Here is a 10,511-nt window from a genome sequence, read left to right on the forward strand (position 1 = left end):
TAATAATGGATTCAGAATTCAAAAACATTAATTATAGTGATAGTGAAACCTATCTCACATGGGTAAGTCCTTACAGATATAAAAAAAGTGGTAGTTTACATATAAGAGGCTTGTTTTGAATTTAGACTGTTATACATGGTAATGAAATGGGACACTAGGATGAAAGAAGAGACAGCAAAATAAGTGAACTAGAAGAAAGAGGAAGTATACTTCAAGGTCAAGCCATGAAAATAAAAATTAAAGGATGATTATACCTTCTTTTCACAAACAGATATTTTTTCGGCCAGTTCTGAGTTTTCTTTCAAGTAATTCTTCTTCTTCTCAGAAATTTGATGTAAATTAACTAAAAAGAGATAAAAATTATTTCTCAGATTATTACCAAAACCAATAAAATGGAATTACCCCAATGTGTCAACAGCAAAGGCACATTATTGGCACTATGAGAGTAAATAACTTTTTAGCACGACTACGATCCCTGAAGAAAGCAAGTTTCAGTTAGTGGCATTTTAAATGCGGGAAACAAATATAGAAAGAAGAACCCTATTTCAATGAGATTCCCATTTAATCTTTTTTCAAAGATGGGGAAACAATGTCTTAGCCTAACATCCCATCGTTAGGCAATATTTTTAGAAAATGTGAACAGTTCACACAGCCCTGTCATCACCAGAGGGGAAACAGAGAAAATTCAAGCAACCCTTGTACTTATATTCTGTCCTCCAATTATCACATAAAATAAACAGATCAGTGCAATTGCTTTAAAAAACAAAAATCAAAAGGAAAAAAGAAAAAAAAAAACACCTGACTTCTTCCAGGTTTTCCCCACCCTTTAATATTACCCAGAGAGATTCCTCTAAATGTCACTTGACCAGCTACTGAAAAGTCTCTCACGCCTTCCTGCTGCCCAGCAGATTCCCCTTCATGAGAGCCAGGGTGGGAGGCTCAGGAGGACAAGGTCTTTGGAATCAAACACACTTGGGTACAACCTTGGCTTTACCACTTAGTCGCTAGAGGACCTGGATAACTCACAATCCCTATAAGACAATATCCTTCAGCCCCAAGGTGAGAATGTTACGATCCACCATTACAGGAATACAGCACACGTGAAGCACCCAGTAACAGATGGATAACACATGGAAAGCTCCAGAACATAGCCCACAATTCCACACTCCTCTCAGAGGCGTTTAATTCTCTCACCTGACCACAAAGTGCAAACTTATCTTCTATTTGCCCAGCATGAGAGCTCTGATACCCTGGTCACTCTTCTCACCACCAGCACTGCTGCATTCGCTGTGACAAACACCAGCAGCTGAGGGCCTACTAAGTGTCAGGCAGCCACCCTGGCTCTCAACAGACAGCACCACTTAATCATCACAGTCTGGGAAGCCCGTACAGAATGTCTTATCCCTATTTTGCATCAGGTTCATTTCCACCCATTCTCCACTGGCATGAGTGGCTCCCTCCGCTTCAGACTCATAACCCAGGGTCGTGACACACACTTTGCCTGGCAATACCTGGTTCTTCTCTCAGCCATAAACTTCTTGATAGGCTCTAGTAGTGTTTTATCATCTCTACATTTCACCAAGAGCCAGGTCATGTCAACATATTCACTCCAAACTTCAGCCTCATGCCATCACTTGCTTCCTAAACATTTCTATGCAAAATTAAACTCACCCTATCGTCCCACTCCCATGATCCATTCCTCCTGCGGGTCTCTTATCTCAATAGATGGCAACTCCCCTTATGTTGTCATTTAGTTTCCAACCCCAGAAGAGTAAAATTTTCAAGCGTCAAAAAGTCAATTAGCGGGGCCGGCCCAGTGGCGCAAGAGGTTAAGTGCGCGTGCGCTGCTGCGGCGGCCCGGGGTTCGACGGTTCGGATCCCGGGCGCGCATCGACGCACCACTTGTCAAGCCATGCTGTGGCGGCGTCCCATGAAAAGTGGAGGAAGATGGACATGGATATTAGCCCAGGGCCAATCTTCCTCACCAAAAAGAGGAGGACTGGCAGATGTTAGCTCAGGGCCCATCTTCCTCACACACACAAAAAAAAGTCAATTAGACATCAGAAGTCACTGTATTTACTCCCAATTGAATTAAAACCCACATCAAACACTAGAACTGAGAAAATATTACAAAGGAAACTAAAGCCTAAACTCTTACCTTGATATACTCGAGGCTTTACCTAGGAGAGGAAGAAACAAAATTAAATATGATGTCAAAACATATTATTAGTGAAAATCTATCATTCTGACAAAATATCAAAATAATAATCCAATGAAATTAAAGTCATCATTTTGTTCAGCATAATGATTAATTATAGGATTAAAAATAAGGGAAAATTATAATTTCCTGTTTAAGTCATAAAACTTCACAACCATCACTGATAAAGAGCACAAAAGTAAATTACTTATTTTTGATCAAAAGATCTGTTTATGCTCTATTAAGTGAACACTATTTAATTTTGATAATGGATATGGCAAACATTTTTATAAACACTCTAATGCATCATTTCCCTGATTTTTTTTGTCAAACCCAATATCCACACTGACGTCCAGAACCTGGGATTGTTTTAAAAGCCTCCAAAAAAACTTAAAAAGAAAAGGCAAAATCTTTGTACTAAGATATACCTCTTTCAATCAATAGAAAGCCTGTCTGAAATCTTACAGAGTTGGCTGATTGCTGAATTAATAAACAATTACAGCACATCAGGTCCTATGATTTTCCCAGACCACTAAAAACAGAGGGTCATCAAATGAGAAAGAGAGTGGGAGATGGCTGGAGAACAAGCACAATAAACAACAGAAATGACAGCTAACATTTCAAGAAAGGGCAAAAAGTGCTTCCCAGCCCGGAGGCATCCCCTGTGGAATTACAGCTCAATAAAATCCAGGCAGGACCCCATTTTAATACCACGGAAAGACACATTTTCTTGACCCCTAAAACATATTTTCCCATTCAAGAGTTTTAAATGATGCTCAGACACTGAGGTCAGCCCAAAAAACATGCCAAGGTACCAGGATATCATTACAGTATCAAAAGCCAGTCATAATAACAATGTCATAGGACAATGCATCCACGGAGGACAAACAGAAAATCTCAGATATTCCTTTAACTTCACATGATGCTCAGGAAACAGTGAACTTCCCTGTCCCTTGTTACCCAACCCCACAGGCAGGGACAAGTGGGAAGTGGGATGGGCTCAAGAAATACTTAATATCGGGGTTTCCTTTTGAAGGGAAGGGTTTATAAATTGTAGTTTTCTCATTGAAAATATATCGTTGTCTTGCTCAATGAGTTCTTTACTAAAAAGATTAGAATATTTTACAAAGTTAACTTCCATTTCAAACGTTAATTTGTGTTTAAGTTAGTGATCTAAAGGAAATAAGAGAGCTGGACTCCTGGATTCTGATCCAGCTTGTAAGGAGCTTGGAAGCTGTCACTCCTGTCCACATAACAAGATACAAGCTGAACAAATTGAAAGTCAAAAACTCTTCATAGATCTATCAGAGAACTGATGTCACAAACGCCGCCTGCAGAATCAGAGACCCAGACTGGGCAATACAGAAAATCACCCCTTATTGGAGCAGAAGCCCAAGGTCAGAAATCTCTGCAGAAACCAGAACATCATGGTAGGAAAACATTTACTGTAATTGATGAATTCCTGGATGCTCAGTGTGGACAAGCAAGAGATTTAAAAATGCCAGGGTGCCCAATCTGGAAGGTTTCCCATACTTGTGTGAGTTTTATCCCCAGGAATCCTAACAGTTTCTCACAGTAAATACTGGAGAAAAATCCCCTCGTGCTATTGGCAGGGACAGGGGAAAAATAGCTATTTAGAAATAAACTCACAGTATTCTGTTCTTCTTAAAAAGACTTGCCCACAAGAGAAACTACTTTAGCAGAGACTTACTGGTGTTTTTCCAAAGACTAAGTGACCTAGGTGAAGGGAAATACCCAATTCCAGAGCTCTCTCTTCTTCCTGTCTCACCTAAGAGTAAACTCAGCCTAACCACTAGCCAGATAAATATAAATCCTCAGACTAAAGGCCTGTTTACCTCAATTGTTCCTTTAAACCAGGACACGACATCCAGCTTTCAACAAAACCTTACAAGGCAAACTAAAAGAAAAAACCACACAGGTTGAACACAGCGAGAAAGCATTAGAATCACACTCAGTATGGCAGAGAGGATGGAATTATCAGGCTAAGAATCAAAAACCATGATGAATAACATGCTAAGGGCTCTAGCAAAAAAAGCGGACAACATGCAAGAAGAGATGGTGAATATAAGCAGTGATGAAAATTATAAGGATCCAAAAGAAATTCTAGAAATCAAAATCCCCATAACAGAAATGAAGAATGCCTTTGATGCATTCATTAAGAGACTCGACATAGCTGAGGAAAGAATCAACCAGTTTGAAGAAATGTCAGTAGAAACTTTCAAAACAGAAATGCAAAGAAAAAAAAATACCCAAAATACAGCACACAAAATCCAAGACCAGTGAGACGATTACAAAAGATGTAACATATACATAATGGGAATACCAGCAGAATAAAGGAAAGGAGGAAATATTTGAAGCAATAATGACTGAGAAGTTTCCAAAATTACTGATAGTTGTGAAACCATAGATCCAGGAAGCTCAAAGAATTCCAAGCAGGATAAATACAAAACAAGAAAAAATGTACATCTAGACACATAATATTCAAACTACAGAAAAGCAAAGACAAAAAATTGTAAAAGAAGCAAGGGGCAGGGGGGTATAGCGTTTTACCCATAGAGGAACAAGGATAAGAAGTACATTCAACTTCTCTTCAGAACTCGACAAGAAAGTAGAATGAAATATTTAAAGTATTAAAAGAAAGGAACCATCAACCTAGATTTCTGCAGCCAGTGAACTTATCCTTCAAAACAAGACTACAGAGTAAGGAAAATTATCAGGGATAATGAGGGGCATCACTTTAACGGTAAAGGGTCAATTCTCCAAGAAGACATAGCAATCCCTAACATGTGTGCATTAACAACACAGCGGCAAAATTCATGAGGCAAAAACTGACAGAATTGCTAGGAGAAATAGATGAATCCATTATTATAGCTGGAGACTTCAAAACCCTCTATCATTGGCAGATCCAACTTACAGAAATTCAATAAGAATACAGTTGAACTGATCAGCATCTTCAATCAAATGGATCTATTGACATCTGTAGAAGACTTCATCCAACAGCACAATATACCTTCTTCTCAAGCTCACATAAAACATTCACTCAGATACACCATATTCGGGGCCATAAAATACATCCTAACAAATTTAAAGTAAAAGAAATCATAGAAACTATGTTCTTAGACCACAATGGATTCAAACTAGAAATCAGTAACAGAAAGATAGCTGGAAAACTACAAAAAATTTGGAGACTAAACAACACATTTCTAAAGAACACACGGGTCAAAGAAGACATCTCAACAGAAATTTAAAAATAATTCAATCTAAATGATAATGAAAATAGGACTTATTAAAATTTGTGGGATGCAGTGAAAGCAGTACTTAGAGGGAAATTTGTGGTACTGAATGTAAATAAAAGTTTCAGTGACTACCAAAATTCCTACTTATTGATGATTAAAAGTCTATCCATTAATTACTTTAGTATACTCACAGCAAGGACGGTTCTCCAGAGGAAAATTAAAAATGCAGAAATTCCCAAAGAAGTAATAATAATGGTCAACTTCCACAGAATTCCAAAAACATCAGGCCCAAGACGGAAATGGTCAGGCAGAATATGGACTGGCTGAAATAATAATGGAGATCATGAGGAACCTCAAAGACATTTACAATACATCTGTCACAAAGAGTCACCTTTAGAAACCCTAAACCAGCCTCCAGGAGGTAACCAAACCTCTCAAATATCTCCTCATGGAGGAGAGGGAAGACAGATGGATTAAAAGGAGCAGGAGGAAACTTTTGGGAGTGACGAGTGTGTTTACTATCTTAATGGGGTGATGGTTTCATTGCTGCAAACATATGTTAAATATCAACAAATTGTATTCAATAAAATGGTGCTGTTATTATACAAAAATTATACCGCACTTAAGCTGTAGGAAAAAAATCTAATACGCACACTTGGAGATTTTATTTTGCTGACAAACACATTGCAAATATTTTTTAAATAGTCAACAGAACATGAACTATGAACTTATAAACCAATTAAATTGAAAAATAAGTAAAATCAAACTTAGAGTGGATGGGAAGCCTCAGTCTTCTGTTGTATATTCATGAAGTACCTGGATAAAATTATTTGGAACATCACCAAAAATATACCCAAATGTATGGAAGAATGGGAAAAAATAACAATGAAAAATGTGTGCTAAAGATACAAATGAGAATAATATAGAGAGAGATGTTTATAGAAATGTACATAACTGAGAGACATGGGCAGCTGCTATTATAATAACACTGGGATTATTACTCCCACAAAAATTAATTCCAAATTTTTGTTTAGCCCCAATTTCTAAACCTATTGGGGTTTTCTTTCAATGTTCACTTTGATTCTGAACCAGAGCACATAATGTCAGATTTCTGAAGTACATAAAGATTTTCATAACAGTGTAATCTTGTATATTATGATTAAAACTAAGAGAACTGTAGTTAGTTAAAAACACACTTCCAAATAGCCAATAAAAAGAATTCACATTCCTATTTTACAGTATTGCACCTAAATCAATCAATAGCAATCATGAAAATTAATTTGTAAAGGAATACAAAATTTCTAGGATGTATGTTCATCAAAACAAAAGGCAAATGTCCTTTTACAAAAACTAGACCTATATGTATTTTAGAAGAAAATAGACTCACAATGTAATTCACACTAATCTACATACCAAGCTTTAGTTTTGTGCAAATAAAACTTCTCTAGAAAGTGGCCTCTGAAATCTATAATGTTTTCATCTTCAGCCCTCACAGCTGGGGTCAGTCAAATGTGTGCTCATGGGAAACATACACTGTCTTTGAGTCGCCACCGTCTGAGAGAGCAGTAGCTCAGCACAATGGTTAAACATGTGGATCAAATGCACAAAAAAGACAAAGACCATCTGGTCACTACCTGGTAAAACATCCCCAGTCATGGGCACTCTTGTTACATCTGGCAACTGTTGGGAGCTGATATCAGTAGTTCAATCCTACCTAGATTCGATCCAATGGGGCCAATAAACCTGAGGTTCTGATACTCAATGGCCATGGGCAAGGGAGGAGGTGGAAACACAAGACAAGTGAGTTTATCCAGGTACTCAAAGATGAGGTAGGGAAAGAGAGGTTATCTCATCTCTGAGAATGCAGCCTAAGCAGAAGGGGGAAAATTCTAATAAAGACTATCAAGAAATTTCTGCCTTCATAGACTCAAAGGAAACAGAATAGATTCTCCTTTGGTTGGAGGTATTCATTGGGATGATTCTGCCTCAACGTGAGGGTTGTTCCTGACCACTGGACCTTTCCAGATCCCTAAGAATCTGATGCATGCCAGTCAAAACAAATCTACTTATCTCTAAGGGCTGTTCTCAGTCTCTCTCTCTCCTCTCAGGGTAGAAGTGTTTTTTAATGAGAGAGTGAAAACTTGCACAGTGGGAATCTGGAATTTCTTTAACTGTGGACAATCTTAAGGACATTAAGGACGTCCTTAATGTCCTTTTTGCTTTGTGTAAATCAACACTCTGGACATGAACACTTTACTAAGGAAAGGATAACTCATTCACCTTCTGGTCATGTCACTCCTAATGATTTCCCCATTATAAACATCCCAGCAGGATGCAGCCACTTATTTTCTGATGGACTTCTCAGGGCTCCCATCAACCTGGTTGGACACAGAGTCCCTGGGGGCAGCTTCCAAGAGCAGAAAGGAAGGGACGACTCAGAAGTTGCTAAAAGTCAACAAGCCAGAAAGCACCGAGCACAAAAGACATTCCACTTTTTAACAGACTAGCACCAACACCAATGCTTAGATACCACTGTTCCCAGGGCTGCCAGCCTTCACATATATGAATCACGTACTCACAGGGAAACAAACTACACATGAGATGGACCCTACACCTGCAGAGCTTGAAGCAGGATCTTGACAAGGCTTCCAGGAGCTTGTCTAACTCTCATGACTCCCATTAAATAAGAATTCCTTACATATTTAAAAACAACTTTATTGAGATATAATTCATATATCATACAATTCTCCCATTGAAGACTTACAACTCAATGACTTTTAATATATTCACAAATCCTTCCTTCTTGATGCTATAAAGTTACTACTTTCAGGTTTCCATCCTGTCGACCCTGCTGTGTTTGGTCCAAGCAATGCTGACAGGACCCAGAACTTGATGTGGACAGCTGTGGCCAGAACCCATTCAGGCGGGTCAAGCAACCTGGCCTGAGGTCCTCAGTCTTAGGAATGTCTGAGTTCCCAGCCAGGAACCCATGAAAAATTTATTTACCCACCATGTGAAAGAGCCCAATAAGAAGGAGGAAACATCTGATGCCAATGTCTACTCACGTTTGTGTCTGGGTAACCGGCAAACCCGAGCAGGAGGAGCCAGAAGATCAACCTCTGCGCCCCCATGTCCTGGTCCTCTCAGGGGATCGTGGTCAGGAGGAAGGAGGTGTGGAGGGAGGGATGCAAAGGGCGTGAGGGGAGGGGTGGAGGAAGAAGGGGGTGAGGGGAGAGGTGGGGAGTGGGTCGGGGGGAGAGGTTGGAATTGGGGGTGGGATTGGGGAGGGGGTGTGGCAGGAAGGGTGGTTTTGGTCACCGGGGAGGAGGAGAAGAGGGGTGTCAGGGAAAGTACTGGGTCAGATCAAGTCCTAGAGGGGAAGGAGGAGGGTTCAGACAGGTCAGTAGGTCAGTAGGTCAGCAGGACACAAGGAGCAGTGAAGTGGACTCTCAGGAGCAGTTGGAGGGGACGAGGGCTTCGTCTTCCTCCGAGTCTTCTCCTGTCTGGGCGCTGCCTTAGCAACCGCGATGCTTTATACTCACCTTTGACCAATCCCCTGCCTTCACCCCTGGTTCATCACCGTGGACACCGTGTGACCTCACTTTTAGAATGCCCCTCCCCCACCCTCACCGGGAGCCACCCCAACAGCAGGTCCTTTCTGGAACCTTCACAGACCTTCTGGTTTCTGGTCCTTCCCAACCCAGGTCCGCTCTCCCCGACTCTGGCACTCCCTTCTTCCTTTCTGACATCCCAAGGTTTCCCATGGCCATTGACTGAAAAACAGACAAAGCACAGCGTGACTTTCAAGTGAAGTGAAAAGAAGAATCAAATACACAAGTAGAGTGTACTCAGGCTGAGAAAAGGGTCACAGGGGACTTGGGTCTGGGAGGGGATGTTGGGAGAGGGGAGGTTGAGGCTAAGAGACTCCAGAGGGAAAAGGGGCCAGAAAGAAGCTTTGCCCAGGGACCAACTTTGCTTGGGGTGTGCCCTGCTCAGAAGATGAGGTCAAACCAGCTGGCCATGGTCACACCCCTTGCTCCTCGACCTGGGACCAATGGTCAGTCATTGCTGTGGTGATGATAATATTGTCATATGATAGTCCTGCTGATGTATTATTGTTATTGGTGTTATTGTGGGAGAGGGTGAAGCCACTCTGACACATGGCAGGGTCCTGGGGAGGCTCGCCTCTCTCTCTCTCTTCTCCTCAGGATCTGCTAAGCTCCACGCAACACCTCCACTCTAAGTGCACCCTGTCAGGGTCCCTGTCCCTACCCTGGGCCCTTGTCCCCAGAGCATCCCTACCCTGGTCACTGTCTGGCATCAGGACCCAGGCACAGCCCTTTCAAAAGTGCTCATATCTGTTGATGTGATCCATCTGACACCAAACTGCTTCCCTAAGGTTGACAACAGTTTTTTGCCTACTCCAGGAACACTTTTGTGAACCGTGTTTCCACATAGTCTGGTCAACATTGAAGATCAGGAAATTTTTAGCAATTTTTACTTTTTTTAAGTTAATATTTTAATGTGACATTTGTAAAACTTAACATTTTTCTTTCTTGTGTGAAATCTCTATATAAATGTCTTCTGAACATTTGTTTATATTGGTGTATGGATTGGGTCTAAACCTTGTACAAAAGTTAAAAAAAAAAAATTTAACAAAGGTTTTACGAGCCGCTGGTATTCAGGAGCTGAACTCACCTGCAGTTCTGCGTTTCTTCTGCAGCCAGTTTCAGTCTCTTCTCTGCCGCTGACAGCTGCTGCTGCTTTTCCACCCGCTCACGGTCTTGCATTCTCAGCTTCCTAAGAGAGGAAAGACACATGCATTATCCGTAGTCCATGTGAAATTCTGCCTTTCTCCCCTCCCAGAAATCCAAACGGCAAGATTCAAATGTCCCCTCCGATCCTACCCCACAAATGCATAGATGGACAAACATAATCAGAGGAAAGCATTTAAGCCCCCCATTAGAGCACAAAGAAAAATCAAACTCCATCCTGCTGGCAAGTCTTTGGCAATTCTGAGCTTCTCTTCACAGCTCTGTGTTCCTAGTCATTAGTAA

General features: G+C 40.8%; 1 long non-coding RNA gene across 2 annotated transcripts; it reads right to left on the reverse strand.

Annotated features, from left to right (window-relative positions):
- Positions 1 to 271: 271 nt before the first annotated feature.
- LOC131422503 (uncharacterized) lies at positions 272 to 10,198 on the reverse strand. 2 transcript variants are annotated; one of them, XR_009224091.1, is made up of 4 exons: positions 10,153 to 10,198; positions 5,646 to 5,777; positions 2,159 to 2,180; positions 272 to 343 (listed from the first exon to the last, which is right to left on the reverse strand). It is a non-coding gene; the product is annotated as an uncharacterized LOC131422503 (long non-coding RNA). The 2 variants fall into 2 exon arrangements; XR_009224090.1 differs by lacking the exon at positions 10,153 to 10,198 and adding an exon at positions 8,520 to 8,571.
- Positions 10,199 to 10,511: the final 313 nt, after the last annotated feature.

Source organism: Diceros bicornis, chromosome 26 (genome assembly GCF_020826845.1).
Source record: "Diceros bicornis minor isolate mBicDic1 chromosome 26, mDicBic1.mat.cur, whole genome shotgun sequence".
In the NCBI taxonomy this organism is placed as follows: domain Eukaryota; kingdom Metazoa; phylum Chordata; class Mammalia; order Perissodactyla; family Rhinocerotidae; genus Diceros; species Diceros bicornis.